General features: G+C 32.5%; 3 non-coding genes across 3 annotated transcripts; all 3 read right to left on the reverse strand.

Moving 5' to 3' along the window:
* Positions 1 to 10977: 10977 nt before the first annotated feature.
* LOC146928931 (small nucleolar RNA Z107/R87) lies at positions 10978 to 11088 on the reverse strand. The gene has a single exon (XR_015009285.1). It is a non-coding gene; the product is annotated as a small nucleolar RNA Z107/R87 (small nucleolar RNA).
* Positions 11089 to 11229: 141 nt separating this feature from the next.
* On the reverse strand, positions 11230 to 11299 carry LOC146928932 (small nucleolar RNA Z105). Its single transcript, XR_015009050.1, has one exon. It is a non-coding gene; the product is annotated as a small nucleolar RNA Z105 (small nucleolar RNA).
* Positions 11300 to 11370: 71 nt separating this feature from the next.
* On the reverse strand, positions 11371 to 11458 carry LOC146928933 (small nucleolar RNA SNOR75). The gene has a single exon (XR_015009286.1). It is a non-coding gene; the product is annotated as a small nucleolar RNA SNOR75 (small nucleolar RNA).
* Between the last annotated feature and the right edge of the window lie 1824 nt (positions 11459 to 13282).

Genomic DNA, 13282 nt, shown 5'->3' on the forward strand with positions numbered 1-13282 from the left:
AAGAAATAAAATATACTCTGAGAACGAAGGGTGAGGAGAAACTCCTTCATTTATGCTCTTAGTGCATGCCTTCCTCTTGAACCACAAAGTTCTTAATGAATATTTGTGAATGAAAGCTCTTTTATTTATAGTCTTGTTTCCGATTGGTTTTTGGGTGGGAAAACACCTTTGGCGGATGGCTTTAGCTCCATGTGCGTTTTTGCCTTTTTCTTCATTTTTTTAAGCGCTTTCTTCTTCCAAATTTTTCTTGAGACTTTGGATAGAATTCCCCCAACTTGTAATGTCTTCAAATACCTTTTGAATCTTCATTTCATGTCTTCCCAATTCTTCATAAGGTGTCTTGCTTTGCCGAATTACGTGATTTTTCAATAGAATACTTACAAAACACCTAAGAATTGCATATTTTATGGAAGAACTAGAACTACATGACTCGATATGAAAACAATACAAAATATTCCTTAAACCTTGAGCGACTTCTCTAAAACTCTTTTTTATTGACTCAAATTAGTACTAAAACGACCGAAAAAATATGGTGAAAATAATGTAAGATCATTACTCTTTCATGTTTTTAATTGTGAGGTTAACACCACATATTTTAAATATATGTGAATAACGAGTTCACTTTGAACATAAAATATTATTTTATTTGATGCGCAAACTTAATTATGGTATCGTCATAAACAATGAATTCTATAGTTTCATTTTTACTTAATTGTCATGTACAATGTTTTTTTTTTTTTTGTAGTGGCCAGGGTTTGAATCCCGGACCTTGCATATATTATGCATCCCAACTGAGCTAATCTCACGAGGACAGTGTTTTTAAGACACGTTAAAAATTATGATATATATATATATATATATATATATATATATATATATATAAACTAATATTTATATTTATATTCTCCTTCAAAAAGAAAAAAACTAATATTTATATTTATTTGAAAAAAAACATAAAGTTTTACCACTAAGACTATAGTCCAATTTAAATAAACAATACATTTTCAGCTTAAAACATAAAAACTTATCATATAACTATTTCTATAAAAAAAACAAATAAAATTGAATTATATTTGTATAATCTATAAGTTGTTTTTATAATCTATATATCTTGTGTAGCTTATGAAAATAAGCTTAAAATAACTTATGAACAACATGCCTTTTGACTTGATAATAGATAAATTTTAATAAGTCAATCTAAAGAGACCTTCATTAATATTAGTCAACATTATGTTTTTTGACTTGAATCTTTATTGTGCACTTTATCGTAAACTTCTTTAAAAAAAAAATTGTTCTCACTAATAATATTATCTAATGTATTTTTTATAATAAATTATAGTTAATGTAGTAAGATTAATTATTCTCATTTTTATTTAGAAGATATCAGATAATTTTTTAATTTTGTCAAAAAAAAAAAATAATTTTTTAATTTAACGGTTAATTATTCAAATTGACCCGATAATATACACGAAGTCTGAAAAATGATCCTGTAGAAATAAAAACACATATTATAACCTTGTAATATACGCGAAAGTCCCATAAGTCCTAGCTCAACTGGCAAAAATGTCGAAATTGTTAGGTCGGACGTCATGTCTGGGGTTCAAACCCCCGTACCTCCAGTTTGTGTGTGAGTTTATGATGACGTTGTCACCTCGTCTATCTACCCAAAAAAATATACGTGAAGTCAGGAAAAATTACTTAGAAGTTATATTTTCATGATTTTTTGCAGGTATGTTCAGACATTAATATATGGCTTTTCACAAAACATGTGTCATTGTATGATTTTTATTATAAATTATAATTATCGTTGACAAATATTTGTCCTGTGGTCTTTTAAGTATCAATGACAATTATTCGTCCAATATTTTTTTATTTATCACCAATGAATATTTAACCAATTGTTTTTTTGTATCAATGGAAAATATTTATCTTTGTACTCCCTCCTTTTCAAAACGAATGTCGTTTAAGGTTTTTACACACATATTAAGAAATACATTAATTAAAAGAAAGAGAGGTGTTATTTTACCAAATTGTCTTAATCAACTATTGGTTTGTTTTTGATTGAAAAAAAATAATACTTTGGAAGTAGTGTATATGGTATTAATTGAAGGGTACAATTGAAAAGAAAGTTATTATTGTATTGAAAACTGAAAATGACATTCATTTTGAAACAATTTTTTTTTTGCTAAAATGACACTCATTTTGAAATGGAGGGAGTATTTTTTCTATATTTATCAATGAAAACTATTTGTCTTGTGTTTTTTCTTAGGACTTGGAATAGAGTTTCTCCTTCTTGTAATGTCTTCAAATGCTTCTTGAATCTTCATTCATTGTCTTCCCAAATCTTCTCAAATATTCAAGATGTTTTGGTTTGCCGATTTGCATGATTTTTTCTTCAATTACATAAAAAAAACCTTTAATTGCTATGTTTCGAAAAAACTAAAATTACATGACTCGAAATGAAAATATTACAAAATGTCCCGAACACCATATGTTGTTGCTCTAAAACTGTAACACCCATACTAAAATTATCTAGAATATTTAGCATGTGTGTTAAACTTAATAATGGATACATTAAAATTACAATAATAAAAATTTCTCTGAACAAATTATTGAATTACTTATCTTATACATCTGGAAGAGTACCACTGGCGTGTACAAAGTACATACAAAAGACATATCATATACTAGTACAAGATAAGTAATCGTAAGTCGTCCAGTTTCTTCTGCTTACTTCATCACGAATCGTCCTGCTTACTAGCAACATGTACATCTGAAATAAAATAAAGGAAATGGGGGTGAGACAGGATATCTTAATGAGTTCCATCTATCCTAGGCTGTAGGCAATCTCAGGGAACCTATGATCACCAAATGTCTCCACATATACCTGAATTTCAGGATTTCTATTATGTTCTGCATAACTTAAGGATCAAGGGAACACTAAGATCGTTAATCTGGGTACTATCATAGTATATTTTCATTAGCATAATCATATTCATATTTCTTATCATGTTTACGTATTGATGTTAGAAGTTAGCGTGTAACACACAATTAATCTGAGTTCATTTTACGGAATGGACCCGAGTGGAGCAACCTCAGATACATCCCCATGACATGACCAGTGAAAATTCCTATCTGAGGCTAACATCAAACTCCTTTTGTCGTCGTGCAGGTCTTCCTTACGGAAATTTCTCCGTCCCACTGTCGTGAACCTTTTGTATTCCATTGGTGCGGATAACAAAATACACGACTTAATCATGTTTTAAATAATCTGAATTTCTTAATAAAGACATAGTATTTAACACCCATATTAGACGTATCTAGAAAGTCCAGCATGTGTATTAGTTTAGTACTGGATACATTAAAAATTTACAACAGTAATACTTCGAATGAATAATTTATACAACATCATGCGTTCGTACAATGAAAATACAACTCATCTTTTCTAAAGTACAATAAATACGTCCTTGAATATCCATATCATCCTGCTGCGGGTACGAACGATCACTTGTTGAAACATCCATTTGGCTACTAGCTTGCCATGAGAAGAGGATGATTTAGGAAGAATTCGTGGAAAGAAAGAAAGAGAGAGGGTGGTGCAAATGAAGAGAGAAGGAGGAGAATATCTATTGCCAAAACCTAGAGAGAGAAAGAAGATTGAAAATGGGATATTTTGGTGCCTTAACCAAATAAATATCCCTTCCCGTGCAATTACCAAATTGCCCTTGCCTTAAACGTGTTTAATACGACACTGATACTTTATTCGTATTAAGCTAGCATCACATAATAATATTTTCCATTACACTTACTTTCCATGCATTTTAATCTTCTGGCACGATCGACTGGTAATATTCCGATACTGACAGGCGGGATATTACATAGTAATCCCGACTTTATCATGAAATTAACTTGCTGTGTCAGTGGTTTACCCATTAATCTTATCATAATCCTATAATTCTTATACTTCCATAAACTTATTGGGTAAATTTTTGTTCATGCTGACCTATTTCAAGTTATAGGCATATCATTTATATATGTCATTCCTAAAAGGGATTATATAACCATTCTTACCCATGCTTACTACTTGGTTCACCCCTTAGTTTCTATCCAGTTTTTTCTAGATTTGCAAAAAGATCCTTGGGCAGAAAAACATTCATTTTCGAGAAAATATTGATTTTTTGCTGTCAGGGTGGCCACGGCCACTATCTGGCTTGCCACGGTGACCGGTCATCGTGGCCACCAACCGGATTGCCCGGCCACCAAGACAGGACAACAAACATAAGCTTTTGTTGTCATGGTAATCGTGGCCACCAACAGGCTTGCCCGACCACCATGACATAACATCTAAACTTTAGGAAAATTCATGTTTTGAGCATCTAAAACATATCCAATCACTCAGGATCATTCTAATAATTTCAGTAAATTATACGAAATATTGAAAGTGTAAACCAAGTATAACATAATATCATAAGTATAACTCAAGGGAACCTAACAATTAATATAACTCCTAAATCATCATGTTTTCTCACCAAAAATCATGCTACCCAAGGTGGGTTCTATTCTAAAGGAACTCACCTCAAACACTTTGGTGATTTAACAACCGGCTTACAACATCTGCCATCACCAAATTCCCATAATTACTTCTGCAACCTTTTCCATAATAGTTTAATCACCCATTAAGCACTTCTACAAAACAGCTTATGCCTCATTTGAGCTTCTGCTAACTCTAAAACTCTAGTCTAGCAATCAAACAATACACAGTTAGTCACGACTTCACTTATATAGTAACTTAAATCCACAACACTTAAGCCATATTTTCCAAAATAGCTTAATTGACAGCTTATGGCTCCTAGACATTCCAATTTCAACCCAATTTCTATATCAGTAAACCAAACATGTTTAAGATTCATTTTACATACATAAATGATCATAATATCCCAAAGTGATTCTAATTATGAGGAACTTACCATAAGTTCTTATGATAGATACCAAAATAACTTATCATTCTTCCATGCCTCAATTCTCCAAACCTTAGCTCTAATTTCACTTCTTGGCTCCTTGAAACCCTAACCATCCTTCAAGCTCTTAAACCTTTCTCCACTTCTTGCTTCAATCACCAATTTAATCCACCATAAGACAATTAACCTTGCTTGCAAAGCTCAAACCCAAGTTCAATTGCAAAACCCAAATCAATAGAGAGGAGGGAGATGTTCGATTATGGCTGATTGAAAGGAGGGGAATCAATTTTGAAACTTGTTTCTATGCTTAATCTCCAAATCCATGGTGTAAGAGTGAAATTTTGGCAAGATTAGGGTTTGGGAGGGAGTAGTTCGAAATTCTAGAGAGAGAGGGAGGAGAGAAAATGTTCTAGTAAGAGAAGGGAAATGGAAAATGAAAGAAAATTGAATCTTTGACCAATATATAGTAAAAAATGTGAGTTTACCCTTGTGCCAGTACTAAATGTCTCAAGGATAAAATAACGGTGGGATTTAGTATGGAAAGGGAAGTAGTTTCCCATGATGGGAAAGTTGATCTTAGCCATTTGATTAAATAAAGAGTACACTCTTATCATGTTCTCTCAACACTGGATTTTTCACACTATCTTCTCCAACAATTCTCTCTCCTCCAACCACAACCTGCAACTCTTCTCCATACAAAAACATTTCAAGTTTCTCATAAACAACTCTCCTCCAAGCAAATCCAGCAACTTTAATTTTAATTTGTTATTATGTGTTCCCCATCCTTTAATATTTAACAGCTTTTCTTTAATGCTTCATATAGGTATTGTGAGAAAACACACGTAACTAAAAATTCTTTAATCTTTAACAAATCCTTTAATCTTTAACAGCTTTTCTTTAATGATTCACAAGAGATTTGGTAAAGAGAAACACAAACTGAAAATAGAAAACAACACACACGTGTGTTGAACAAATGGTTATGGGTTTAAAAAATATTGGGGTTTCAAGGAATGATTAATTCAGTTTGGGTTAACAAGTTGTTGTTGTTGGTGTTTTATGAGTATGTGATGTTCATGGTGATGATGGCTGTGTGTGAACGGAGAAGATGGAAGCAAATGTTTTTGTGTGGTGGTGGTGGTGGTGGTGGTGGTGATGGGTGAGTGGAGACATGGAAAGAGAGGGGGCGGAAGATTATTTGATTCCAGATCTAGAAGATGAATAGAGTATAGGTAGACCATGATAAGATCAATACACCTCTTTAATTTAATGGTGAAAATCCAACTTTCCCATGATGGGAAAAAACTTCACTTACCCAGGCTAAATCCCACCTAAAATAACCAATACAAATGATTGACTGAATTAACATTCAGGATATTACAAAAATAATTCAGCTCTTTATCCAAATGGATTTGCTCATTCCCAAAGTAAATGATCAAAATGCCCCTGCATGAGAAATTTGCGTGAGTTAACTCACGCTGAGATTTGCACGAGCCGGAGTTAAATCATGCTGAGAGTGAATGAGATTTGCACTAGCGTGAGTTAACTCATGCTGCGGGAGTTAACTCACGCAGGGGCATTTTGGTCATTTACTTTGGGAATGAGCAAATCTATTTGGGTAAAGAGCAGAATTCTTACAAAAACTCCTCTATCTTGGATCAAAACTAAATAAAAATGACTGAAAAATATGCAAAGAATAATGTAAGATGACCTGTCATCAGACATCGCATGTTAGAGAATAAAATAAATATCTTGTTATCTATGAGACATTGAGATGTATGGAGTATGATAGGTGAAGGTGTAATTGAAATAAGTGGTGTATATAATTGATCAAGGAAATGCATTAGAGGACTAACCAACAAAGCTAAATCCCAACACATCTTGTCAACCGATAATCTCATCTCCCTTATAATATGTCACTTAAACTGCCAATCATCTGTTTATAACAATAAATGTTAACATTTAAAATAGCCAAACATTTAATCTACCAATCCTTTGTGGATTGATAATTTTAAATCTTTGATTCTGCAAAACACACTCTTCAATCACATGCCTTCTCGCCTTGCCATTTTGCCTACATACGCCTTCTGAACTCATGCGCCAAGAAGTTAAATAATGCATCATCCCTATTCATGTCATCCACTTTATGGTCAACATATCCTCCAGAAGTTTGATGTCTCCTCGTGCCACCTCTCAGAAAAGGCGGACAACAAGTTGTGGTTGATAAATGAATATTCATTATAAGAAAGGTCATCTAGCCCACTGAATCTTATGGAATTTCTGAACCACTCCTCATTCGAAGTATCCAACTTCACGATCTTTATTCTTTTGCTAATGCATTTTAAAGTTAGATAGAAATGTAAAAACAATTAAAGAATAAATTAAAATAAATAATAAAACACATGCATTAAAAATGAAACAAATAACTAAAAAGAAAGAATAATTTAGCATAACAATATTTGGAACAAAAAAATAATAAAGTATATACAATAAACTAAAAAACAATTGGATTTATTTTTGAACAAATAGTTAAATAATAATTTGAAACCATATACAAATAAGTTGGAAGACTCTTAAATCTTCCTCCCACATGCATCTAGTCTCATGGTGTGAATACATGGCAAGGACTGACGTGTCCTTCGGTTCACCAGAATATGACTCCTGAGGTTGTTTTGGTGCCTCATGTTGCTTATCCTCCCTCAGATGGGGCTCATGTACAGAATATTCTAGCTCAAAATCAAGCTCGATGACATGCCTAAACTTTGGCACCTGAGATCTTTCAACTCTGTGACGTTTGGGCTTTCTCTTACGCTTCTGCCTAGCCGAGAAAGTCGTGCTTATCCTCTTACCTCTAACACGATCAGGGTCAGCCTCCATATTTGAATTAAATCAAAATACATAAACAAATCAATATGTTAAATAACATTGAGATAATTCAAAATTTATCATCCTTGAATCTATTTCACATTTTAGAAACCAAAACTTCGAACAAACATTTTTCCCACATGCCTTCTTGCCTTGCCATTTTTCCTACATACGCCTCCTGAACTCACGCACCAAGAAGTTAAATAGTGCATGAGCCTTATTCGTGCCATCCACTTTATGGTCAACATCCTCTGAAAAGTTAGATGTCTCCTCGTGCCACTCTCAGAAAAGGTGGACAACTAGTTGTTGTTGATAAATGAATATTCATTATAAGAAAGGTAATCTAGCCCACCGAATCTTATGGCATTTTTGAACCACTCCTCATTCGGAGTATCCAACTTCATTTTCTTTTGCTAATGCATTTTAAAGTTAGACAGAATTGTAAAAACAATAAAAAGATAAATTAAAATAATAATAAAACATATGCAATAAAAAAATGGAACAAATAACCAAAAAGAAAGAACAATTTAGCATAAAAAAAATTTGGAACAAAAAATAATAAAGTATATACAATAAACTAAAAAACAATTGGATTTATTTTTGAACTAATAATTAAAAATAATAATTTGAAACCATAAACAAATAAGTTGGAAGATTCTTAAATCTTCATACCACATGCATCTAGCCACATGGTGTGAATACATGACAAGCATTGTTGTGTCCTCCTGTCCACCAGGATATGACTCTTGAGGTTGTTTTGGCGCCTCATGTTGCTTAGCCTCCCTCAGATGGGGCTCATGTACTATTAAATGTTCTAGCTCAAGACCAAGCTCGGGGACAGGCTAAAACTTTGGCACCTGAGATGTTCCAGCTCTGTAATGTTTGGGCTTCCTCATACGCTTCTGTCTAGTCGAGGAAGACATGCTTATCCTCTTACCTTTAACACGATCAGGGTGTGCCTCCATGTTTGAATTAAATCAAAATACATTAACAAATCAATATGTTGAATAACATTATGAGATAATTCAAAATTCATCATCCCTGAATCTATTTCAGATTATAGAAACCAAAACGTCGAACAAACATTTTAACATTCTAAAATTTGAAAACAATCGATATCTAAAGAAATATCAAATAAACCACAAAAAATTTGACCAAATATAAACTAACTTTTTGTTTGATGGTGGGAAAGGTCTAAAAAATTATGGATTCAAGCAACTTGACTTGAAATATGACATAACATATCAAAATTCAAATTTTAGGAAGTTTGAGAGTATTTTAGGTCAAAAAACATAACTGGAGAAATTAGAGAAAGAAGGAGTATGGGCAAGTCTTATATATTTGCATGGTTTAGATTCTACAACCTGAAACTAGTTTTAAAGTTTCAAATTATAGAATCCGAACACGAGAAAAGAAAAGGAAAAAAACAGTGGATGCGCGAGAAGCTTTAAGGGTGTGAAAAGAAATTTTCGTGAGGCTATCCTTAAAAAATTTAATAATCAAAGCCCAATCCACTTACTCTTTTGAACATGCCGCGCGAGGATGGAATTTCGACGTGATTTGCGGCCGCCATAGTCACCGGCGTCGCACCGGAGCAAAGCAGAGCTCCGCTCCGCAGTCCGACTGCCATAGAGAACTATTGATTTACCTGATTCATTGGTAACTCTCTCTGTCTCTCTCTCTCTCTAAGCTACTATTGTTATTATTCACATCATGTCTCATCATGTCTCTTCAATTTGATGTGTTTTCCGAACTTCATATCCATTACATCACTCAATGTTCTTATGATAGGTTTCAAAAACACTGGAATCACCATTTTTTAGAGAAAATATTGTAAAATTGTAAATAATTTATACTGAGATGAAAAGCAAACATGCAAAAAGTTACGCAGCTAACTTTTGGATGGTAAAATCAATTATCTTAAATATAACATCATATGAGACACAACATTGTTATGCATCCCAGTGTTGTTAAATAACGGCGTTATTGCGAAATTTGAACGGATAGTTATTGTTCTCCTATACGCTATTAGATTTTGTAGTAGGGAGAGTAGATCAGATGAAGATGAAGGATAGTCAGATCACTAGAGGGAGAGGAAGAAGACATAGAAAAACTATTAAAGAAACTATTAGAAAAGATTTGGAAATTAATGAATTGGATCGAATCATAGCGTAATTTGATCCATGTAGCCGAACCCGTTTAGTGGGAAAAGGCTTGGTTGTTGTTGTATCTTTGTTCTCTTATACACAATTGAGTACAAAGCGTTGTCATATAATGGCTATATTACATGTAGTGTAGTGAAACTTGAACAAACAACTATTTTCTGCGATTGATCACACTGATGGATTCTAATAATGTTTAACATTGTATGAGCAATACACATATATGTACTATATGGAGCTGAATCTATTGTGTTTTGGCAATTAATTGCAGATGAACATTTTAATTTGCAACTGAAGGTCTCTATTTCTGGGAGTGATATCACATATCAAATTAATCCTATACTTTGCTATGAGTGGGTATATATTACTTGCCATATTATAACAATCGCTTTGATTGCTTAACCCAAGTGTAGAAGACTGATGAGATTGTTATATTTTTTGTTGTGGATTTCTTCTTGGTATAGGATTCAACATCAATATTAAAAGTGCATTGCGTTCCAAAGTTTGTAACTGAAGCTCATTCCCTTTATAAAACTTTAGCTGTATCCTCGTTACCATCATTTCATGGAAACAGAAACACCACAATCTCTTCAAAACTTAGGTTCAACGTGACTATGCTTAGAATTATTGGTCGTGTATTTCAGTCTTTTTACCTAATGTTATCGAGCCTTGTTGACATTATTTTATACCATCATTTTATGGAGTACTTTTTTTGTATTAAAAAATTAGATCTTTTCCACAAATAAAACTGGCTTCAGTGATTTATCTATCATTCTTTCATCTAAATTCTGATTTCAATTTATGCATTCAATTTCCCAAGAAATTTCCCACGGACTAGGGTTTTTTTTACGAGAAACCGATATATTCTTGAATTCTTCGATCTAAAAGGTCTCAGGATATTTAAACACATGATAAACTAAAAAAGTTTATCAGACAATGTAGGCAAATAAAAACACATCACTGTCTTCATCAATATGTGCAACAAATAAAAGAGAGATCACTCAGTTTAGAGGGGTTATCGACACGCAAAGCAATCTCTCAAACGAGAAGAAAGCACTGCACTGCGGTCTGTTGAGCTTGATTTTTATGGAGTCATCATCGTGATCTTATATTATGTTATCAACATTTGTTTTTAGGGCAAAAAATGAACAATGACTTAAAAGATTGTTCCAATTTATAATACGTGATTTGATTATTCAAAACTCAAAGGAATTTGTAATGACTACAATTGAAAATTATAATGGCACTCAGAATGAGTAGGAGGATTTTTTTAATCATATAGAACATCATATGACAATAAATCAATCATCATATTGCCAACATATATATTACTACAAAATTTCAAAACAAAAAATCAAAACATAAATAATAAGAATGGAAGTGTGGAATTCTCTCAGACAAATGCCTCGTTTGTCCTCACAATTGTTTTGAATGGAAATTTCATCAGACTCGTCATCGTTTTGATCATCACTGAGAATACCACATCTGAGTTCCTATTACTTCAACAAAACCGAATCATTCATAAACATAAACAATGAAAAAAAAAAATGAATAAATAAACAACAAAAGAATCAAAGGAAAAAAAAAACAAAGGAAACGGCGAAAGAAACAATTATGTTGAGATTGATATGATGCTGAAGATTCGTTTTTATAGGCGGAGCAATTTAGGGTTTCACTCGGCCTCATTGCATTGGACCCTTTAATTGACTTAGGTTTTTGTCCCCTTTATTAATATTTATTTATGTGCTATGAGCTCTAGTTCAAAGAAAATAATATTTACTAGTATGGACACCCGTGCCAAGCACGGGCTAGAATTTCGTCATAGTTGCGGGTGACAATATCATGATGTATCTAGTGTCAGTTAAATTCAAACATGGAATAAAACAACGGAAGTTTATTAACTAATAAGAGGAAAAAAAACTAATACTTAACCATGAAATTTTTGGATGAAGATGCAGTATCATTCTCACTTATGTGGTTGTTCCATCTCAAATGTGTCGATCGACTGGTGCTGGCTCCTCCAGAAAGTCCAACGATGGTATGTTATTTATGTTTAACATTGCGGGGGAGAAGTTCTTGGTGGTGGAACACAAATATTGTGTCAAGTGTTAGTAAAAATTTCACTTTGTATGAAATAGTTTATGTTAAGAAACATATAAGTGAGGTAACCCATATATCTAATGTTTTAAGACTTCAGGAGAAGATGTGATGTCAATTTCAGTTGTGTAGTTAGTCTTAGCCCAATGTGATGGTACAATCAATCGTAGACTCCCGCATAAGTCCTAATATTATGATGATTTATTTTGTTAGTTTCTGAGTGTCATTGAATTCTTTTGGTTTGAATTTTAGTTCGTCATTCACTTTCATGCCAGTTTTTTTTATTCAACCTCTGTTATTTCTAATTCCTTCACTTTAGGTTTTTGGTGGGATATGACAATGGAAAAATATAGATGTGTTATGCTGAGTTTACAAAATACATGTTTATTAGACATTTTAAATTGATGTTTTTTAATGAGACTAATACTTTGGTAACATAATTACTCAGTAATCTCTAACACCTTTTACAAATCTATATAATTACATGCAACTCACTCTATTTTCTATACCATCACAGATAAAACACGCACTCCTTAGTTTTTTCACTTATCTTTTCTCTCGTGGTCAAATTCCTTTTTCATATTATTTCTTTTTCTAATTTACTTTATATCTTCTCATGAAAAAAACAAACAAAAACATTCATATATGTAACCGCCACCAACCCACATTTTTACCATGCTGTGCCTCCGACCTCATTTGACTATCACACCAGATCAGATATACAGAGAGTCTTACATTTAAGGAAGAGATGTTAATGTACCATGTGTGAGTTAAAATTATATATTGAATGAAATAGTATATATTGAACAACATATAAGTGGGAAGACTAATACATCTAATGTCTTAAGCTTTTAAGGTAAAGATATGGTGTCAATCTAACTTGTAGGATTTTTTTCGTAGTCAAATATGATGCTCAAACCCATTATAGGCTCCCTCAGAACTTTGAACATTATAATGAACTTTTTTTAGTTTTTAATTGATTAATTTTTATATTAAATATAAGTTTTTGGATGCTGTTCCCTTTCATGCAATTTTTTTTATCCAACCTCTACATTTCAAGTACTTTCACTTCTGGTTTTTAGCGCGATCTGACAATGAAAAATACATATGTGTTATGTTTAGTTGTAGTACATGTTTATTAGATATTTTAAATTAATGTGAACATTTTTTTTATTGACTATAATTTTGATGAAATAATTACTC

Source organism: Medicago sativa, chromosome 4 (genome assembly GCF_051527215.1).
Source record: "Medicago sativa cultivar Bolivia chromosome 4, Bolivia_mono, whole genome shotgun sequence".
In the NCBI taxonomy this organism is placed as follows: Eukaryota; Viridiplantae; Streptophyta; class Magnoliopsida; order Fabales; family Fabaceae; genus Medicago; species Medicago sativa.